Source organism: Sturnira hondurensis, unplaced genomic scaffold (genome assembly GCF_014824575.4).
Source record: "Sturnira hondurensis isolate 20B ecotype Veracruz unplaced genomic scaffold, ASM1482457v3 Scaffold0001120, whole genome shotgun sequence".
Taxonomy (NCBI): Eukaryota; Metazoa; Chordata; class Mammalia; order Chiroptera; family Phyllostomidae; genus Sturnira; species Sturnira hondurensis.
Genome location: NW_028073751.1, coordinates 6,910,264 through 6,917,935, shown reverse-complemented (window position 1 = coordinate 6,917,935; position 7,672 = coordinate 6,910,264). Strand labels below are relative to the sequence as shown.

Here is a 7,672-nt window from a genome sequence, read left to right as displayed (position 1 = left end):
CAGTAGGGAGTGCATAAGAGGCAACCACACATTAATGTTTTCCTGCCTCACTTTCTCCCTCCTTTCACCTCTGTCTAAAAATAACCCAATAAAATCTAAAAAAAAAAAAACCACATATTGTCAGGATTTCTGCAGGACCTGAGAATCCTGAAATCACGGACCACGGACCACCTATATATGCTTTAAGACTCACTTTCCATACTTTTATCTGGAAGTCCTGCAAGTACCCTAAGCATCGAACAGACCTATGGCCAATGGTGGTGGAGTCTACATACAAATATGCTTTGTGGTGTTCTGGGAAAAGACTTTCAACTTGTTGGCTATACTATTCAGTGTGGCTGCATTGCTCACTGTGCTTTTGAATACACTGGCAGAATTGTCATGCATTCTGGACCATCAGTGGAGGCTAATTCAAAATTCAGATACTGTCTTTGAAGAAAACCTTGGTTGACACTTTTATGGTATCTAAAGAGGTGACATTGTTTTTGCAAAAAGCCCAAGTGACCCAAATTCAAATATTTGTAAAATAGTAATTGATTTGGAAGGGACCAAATCCTCACCAGATTTCTTTAAAAGCCATAGTTATGTGCCAAGGGGTTATGTTTGGTTAGAAGGTGATAATCTAGAGAATTATTCATATTCCAGGTACAATGGACCTATTCCATATGGACTAATAAGAGGATGTATCTTCTTTAAGATTTGGCCTCTGAGTGATTTTGGATTTCTACATCATAGCCCCAATGGCCACAGATTTTCTGATGATTACCCAGTAGTTACTCTTTTGATTTTATTTCTTCTATTCGAGTGAATTTATTATTGTTACTGAAACCATTTACTTAACAAATGAATGATTTGCTAGTATTTTAGTTATTTTGAATTGTTAAAAATAAAAAGTAACACAATCTGCAAGCTATATTAATTCAAAATATATGGATAAAAGTAATATAAAATCATTTAAGTTTTAAAATATATATATTCTCAAAGATTTATAACTATGGATACAATAAAATCACTTTATCCAGAGACTATGGGGAGTACAAATGTAAAATGATAAGTAAGATGATAAGCAAGATACATATCATGTCATGAAATGTTTAAACCTCTGCATGGTGCAGGGATGGGGCAGGGATTTAGCTGATGGCAGAACTGAATTCATGCCATCAGCAAGCATCATTGGAAAATGACTGCAACTACAAAATAGGTATTAATGATGACAAAAACTTGATGTGTATCAGCCTAGGGTGAAAATAAAATCAAGAAAATATTGTTACATGACATAGCTTTGAACACCCAAGGGGAAAAGCACACTTTGGTAAAGCGTGGCAGACTAAAAGCATTACACGTAGCTAGAGTCTGGCAAAGTTTGGACATAACTAGTTGCCTTGTCCTAAGGTCTCAACTACTGTGAACTGAATATTAGTCCTTTTCACTTTCTCTTTCTTTTTTCCCTTTTTTATTGCTGTTCTATGACACTGTCCTCATTTCCCCCATTACACTCTCCTGCCCTATCCACCCTCACTTCCCACATTCAATCCTCCCATTGTCTTTCTATTAATATTCATAATGTTATTTAATCCTGGCCTACAGAATTTCTTTTTCTTTTTCTTTTTAAGTTAAAGCAGATTTTAATAAATATGTAAGTTATTAAGAACCCTTATTGAATTAAGGGTCCATCTATCATGGCCATGATTTTATACAAGCCTTGTCTGACCTACAGAATGTCAAAGCAAATCTGAGCAACCAAATACAGAATGGTTCTGCTTTCTCTGATTCAGGACCTGTGTGATTAGGATGATGGGGAGACTGAGAGCCTGCTTACCTTTTAGACAGTGTCTTCAGTGTCTCTCAACTCTGATGAAATAGGACTTGAGGAATGCAGACCATAGAATTCTGAATGAACACCATATACTCCCCCTCCCAACATGTAAACACATACACATGCATCTCCTAGAAATCTCTGATCTGTTTTTCCAACTGTGTAAGATGTCCTTTTCACAGAATAAAAACATAGTCTACACAGTACAACCTTTGGTTGAGAGTTACAGAAGTCAGCTGGTCATTTCCTGTCCCAATGCCAAGCAACTGGTTTCCTTGATTTTTTTTTACTATACAAACCCCAAATAGTATTTCATTTAAAAATCAAGCAGAGTTAAGTCCAAACAAATTGCCAGTTATATCATCACATGCAACAGAAATGTTTCAGATGGACTTCCATCATAATTTTGTCCCAAGCAGACCTCTATGTAAAAACACTGCTGGACTAACTGGCTGAATCAAACCCCAGTACGAAAAATAAACATGAATAATCATCTCTATGTGTAGTGTCATTGTGGGACACAATGAGCAGCAACCCTTAGAAAGAAAGCAAGACATAAAGGGATCCCTTGTGTCCTGAGACAATGTCTTCACAGTGGAAAGAGCCATTCCATTATTCTGTCATTACCGTGTATGTGTAAGGCAGCAGGATGACATCCAAGAAAGAGCATAAAACTAGCGTACAGGAGAACTTAATGATTAAAAAACACTGGGCTTTGGAGTCAACGAGACAGAATTGTATCCAGATTCTTCCATTATCTCCGAGCCCACTTAGGCCCTGGGGCTCTACTTCTGTGTCTATAAATTGGATAATGATAGTATCTAACTGCCAACTTGTGTGTATTAAAAGAGGTAATATATAAAAAGATGTAATTTCACAAAGCGCATGACATATAAACAAGTACTCATAAATGATAGCTCTTACTCTGAGGAGACTTAACTATATCATTAACCAGCAGTGTAATATTGTTGCTGATTGATAACAATAACTAATTAATGAATTCTTATTTGGGGCCAAAGACTATACTAAACATTTTATCTGAACCAAATTAACACAAAATTAAAATTTCAATATAAAAACAACTTCTCTCTTTAATGTTTAGATAATGAAAGCCATGACTCAAAGAGATTAAATTGACCTTAGATGTCAGATAAAGTTTGACTGACATCAAAATTTGAATCAGGCTACAGGCAGGCCAGAACCCACACGTTTACCCCAACACTCCCCACTTATCAAAAAATAAAGAATACAAAAGAAGGCAGAAGAAAGTGATTCCTACCTAGAAGACCAAAGAAAAAGAAGGGAACTGAAATTTCTTGAATGTCTATTGTACATGAATTTAACACCATGTTAGTCCATTTAATTCTCACTCAAATCCTTATTGCACCTTTGTTAAATTATAAGATGGTATTCAATCTGTAGAAAAAATTAAGAATAAGTTTTTAAAACACCCACATCAAGAAAGAACATACTGAAAACAGAATTAAGATTTGCTGAAACTCCACTAATGTACTATTTTGACTGCATAGCCATAAGTAACTAATGTTCACAATTCAGTATTTCCATTACTTTTAAATACTTTTACTATCTGTATTCATCTCAAGCAACAGAAAGCAATGTTTATTATATTTAAACTTCCATATAGAGCACTACACTTTATGTATATTTCAAAAAAGTTTTTCACTGAAACACAAGACTATGATATTTACAATTTTGATATATATATATAGCTGTGATTCCTTCAACTTCAAAACTATATATTATTCAATTTTAATAAAATATCACCTTTTATTTATCTATGTAATTTTAAGAAAACACTGTGGTTTATTTAACCATTTCTTTCCCTGTTGAGGCTCCCCCACCCAGTACTAGATGTAATTTTTCTCTACATGTCGTCTGCATGTTACACACTGCCCACATGCCAGTGTGCAGGGCTTTCACCGAACATGTCCTTAGGAACTGGAATGCATGTAGGCAATGAAGATTTTCAAGTATGCTTACACTTACGCTTCTTCAACTTCACTAGGTATTGCCAATTTGTTCCTCCTTTGGTATACTAATGCATAAGGGTTTCTTTTATTCCACATATTCTTAAACAATTGACATTATCAAACTGACGTTTTTGCAAATGTGATAGGTGCATATTAGAATTTAATTGTGTTGAAATTCCATCTCATTACTGCTGAGATGGAGGACATTTTTTTCCTCTTTTTCCCCAATTTTTTATTTAATTATTTTTCAAATACAGTTTTCTGTCTATTATTCCCATCCCATCCCACCCCCGTGCTCCCCCCATCCCTCCCATTTCCACCCTTCTCAGTTGTTGTCCATGTATCCTTTATATATATTTCTCTAAATCCCTCACCTATTTCCCCTGAAATTCCCTCCCCTCTCCCCTCTGGTCACTGGAGGACATTTTTTTTTCATGTTTATTTGGTATTCAAGTGATTTCCTCTACATTTCTGTTTTTATATTTGTCATTCTTGTAAACAGACTGTCATGTTTTTCTTATCAATATGTTGGGTTGTTTTATTAGGAATATTTATCTTTTGTTAGTTATTTGTATTGTTAATATCTTTTTTCAGTCTTTGGAATTTTTTTCCTTTTGAAAATATTTTTGATAAACTTTTTAATAATAATACTGAAAGTTATAACTCTTTCTGGTTTGTGTTTATGGTGTCTATTTTAAAGTCATTTCCTGTCTAGAGGTCATAAAGATTGTTTCCCATGTTTTTTCTTAAAAATACTAAAGCTTGATTTATACTTAGTTCTTTAATTCACATAGAAATCTTCTGAGGATATAATACAGGTTAGTAATCCTATATTATTTGTTTTCCCATGTTTTAAATTATTGCACTGCCAGTTTACACACTACTATCATCAAAGCAAATTTTTGAGGCAGATACTAATATAATTCCAAATCAATCTACTGAAAAACAAACTTAGAGGTTTGGAGTAGTCTGACCAACGTTGAACAGCTGCTGAACTGTGAGGCCAGAGTGAAAACCGAGGGAGTCTTATTCCTGGGCATGTGCACAATAGGGCGGTGTGTCTGGGTCATGGTTTTCACAGCAAAGGAAACAGAGGCTGAGTTCCAGCCGCACATCAAAAGGTGAACACCTGCCTCACATCAGAGCTTCAGGCAATGCTGTCCATGGGTGCCTTTTGCCCTATCCTCTGGAAGAGTGTTTTGTGTTTGGTAAGACCAGAGTGTTAGAAGCAACGAATTCAATTTACTTATTCAATTTACTTATTTCAATTTAATTAAATTGGCTAGTCTATTTACTTATTTATTATCTATAAGAAGTTTTCGATTAAATAATTAAATTATCAATTGATTCAATTAAAGACAAATTAATGATCTAATCTTGATGATGTCTGAAAGTATCAGGCTGTTGTTTACACTACTGGACTTATAATTTAGGACAGATCTAAGGGGATAAATATGATACAATGTATCAGATGTAAAGAATATTAAGTAGGTGGAGAACAATAATTAGTACTCTGGATGCTATGAATCACAGAAAGTAGGAGGATATGGGAAGAATTTTCAAAGAAGTTCTTGAAGTTTAATGAGCTATGATTAGGTTATTGAGGAAGAAGTCAACAGCTGGACAGCAGAGTAATTCCAGGTTAGGAAATAGCAATAGAAACAACATACAGATTATAATTAGCAGAGAGCATTTCTGGGACATCACTGGCCTTTCAATGTTGCTGAATTGCTACATCCAGAAGGGGTTCAAGGTGAGACCAAGGCAGTAAACAACAGGAAGATATAGGAGAACAGCATATTTATCATGGCAAGGAGATTATCGTTTATACCAAGACTAATGAAATACCTCACTGAACAATGCAAACAGATGAGTGGTTTTTATCAGAGGGACAGCAGAGGGAGTAATTGGAAGGCCACTGCAGTAATGCAGGTGACAGACGTCTAACAGGAACTGGCCTGCCTGAGGCTGGGATGCAAAAATTATTAATTTCACTGCCACTGCCTCTGCTGGGGACTGTGGGCCATGAGGGCCTCCTGCAGCCCCAATTTGGAGTCTTTGAGCACCTTTTGGAAATATTTATTTGTATACCTGTCTCTTCCCCCAAAGAAGTGAGTATCCAGAGGACAAAAAAATATTTACACTATCTCTGGACATAGTTTATAACATTAAACTTCCCTCTCCATTTACCTCTATTTATCTTCCCCTGTCTAGGCAGGAGAAAAAACACATGGAATCCAATTCCACTCTGAGGAGTCCAATGTGGTCCCTAGTACAGGGTACCTATAAGGAAATCACAATGATAGTGCAGTACCTCAGGGTGAGCATGGGTGATAACTACCACTTCTAGATCTAAAGGAGCAGGAAGAGGAAGTGAAATATAACTTGAAGAAAGTGGAAAAATTGACTGGAGAGTTTGTCTTTCAGCAGATTTTATTTTGGTCAAGAGATGAGCAAGCCAGTCCTGGCCTGTGTGGCTCAGTTTGTTGGAGCATCATCTCATAACTGAGGGGTTAAGGAGCTGTGGATTCACCTCCTGATCAGGGCACATGCCTAGGCTACAGGTTCCATCTCCGGGCCATGTGCATATGATCCATAACCAATCAATGTTTCTCACATCAATGTTTCTCTCTCTTTCTCCCTTCCTATACTCCTAAAAGCAATTTACAAATGACCTCAGGTGAAGATAAAAAAATTTAAGAATTTTTTAAAAAAGAGATGAAGAAGCCTGAGGGGCTCTGTAAGAAGGGATCTATAGAAAGAATACCTCAATTGTACTTTTCTTTTTCCCCCTAAAATACTGCCAGGGCCCACTGTTGCCAAACAGAATGCAAGAGAGCTTGTTGGTGACATCTGTACAGATCAGTGTTGGACTTGAAGGCATGAGGCAGGTTGAAGGAGAGTGAGAAGAAACCTGGAGGTGTTCTGAGGTACGCCCTTCACAAACTTTTTAATATATATAAAAACTGTGTTTATAATGTAAGTGCAACTCAAAATCACATGCTTCCAGGAGGACGTTCTCTGACCACCTGTCCAGGTGCAGCGCTATTGGTAGTTCCAACATTCAAAACAAAGCTTTCACCGAAACACTCGACTGGTTGTTTTATATTACAGTGACATATAAATATAATTTGCATTCTTTCTTCTTACTTCATTCTTGTCTTTGCAGTCTTTCCTCTTATCTCATCTAGTCTTCTTAGCAATTTACCCCCTTAAATATTTTTTCTTTATATTGGGCAGATGAGGAAACTGTAACAGAGAAGGGTTACAGGAAACCACAGAGCACCTGAGTGAGTTGGGCAGGCCCCTCACCCTGACCTTGGGGCCGGACACCTCCTCCAGGTCCTCAGACCTCAAATGAACAATGGTCTCCACACCATGAGTGACAATTTCAGAGCAGCTGCCTTAGTGAGGAACGGTACTATCCTGGGGTCTGTATGATCTGGCTAACCCTAAGTCTTTTTACTATTTTTTAAATTTTATTTTTCAATTATAATTTACATTCAATATTATTCAGTATTAGTTTCAGGTGCACAGCATGATAGTGAGACAGTCACACATTTCACGAAGTGCTCCCCGTCACCTACCCCCTGAGATTTCCATTATTTAACTCTCACTCTAGAGTAGACCACAAACCTACTCCACTACATACATACTGATACCCAGCAGGAAGCTACTTGTCTTTTCAAAAATTCTTACTTAATATCTTTACTGATTTTAGAGAGAAAAAGGAGAGAGAGCAACATCTATCAGTTGCCTCCCACATGGGTACCAACATATTTGCCCTGAGCTGGAATCGAACCCTCAACCTTTTGGTGTACAAGACAACATTCCAAACACTGGGCCAGGGCACCATGCAGCTACC

The 7,672-nt window shown here is 36.8% G+C and overlaps 1 pseudogene; it reads left to right on the top strand.

The window, feature by feature from the left end:
• Positions 1-255: 255 nt before the first annotated feature.
• Positions 256-6,713, top strand: LOC118997343 (mitochondrial inner membrane protease subunit 1-like; annotated as a pseudogene).
• Positions 6,714-7,672: the final 959 nt, after the last annotated feature.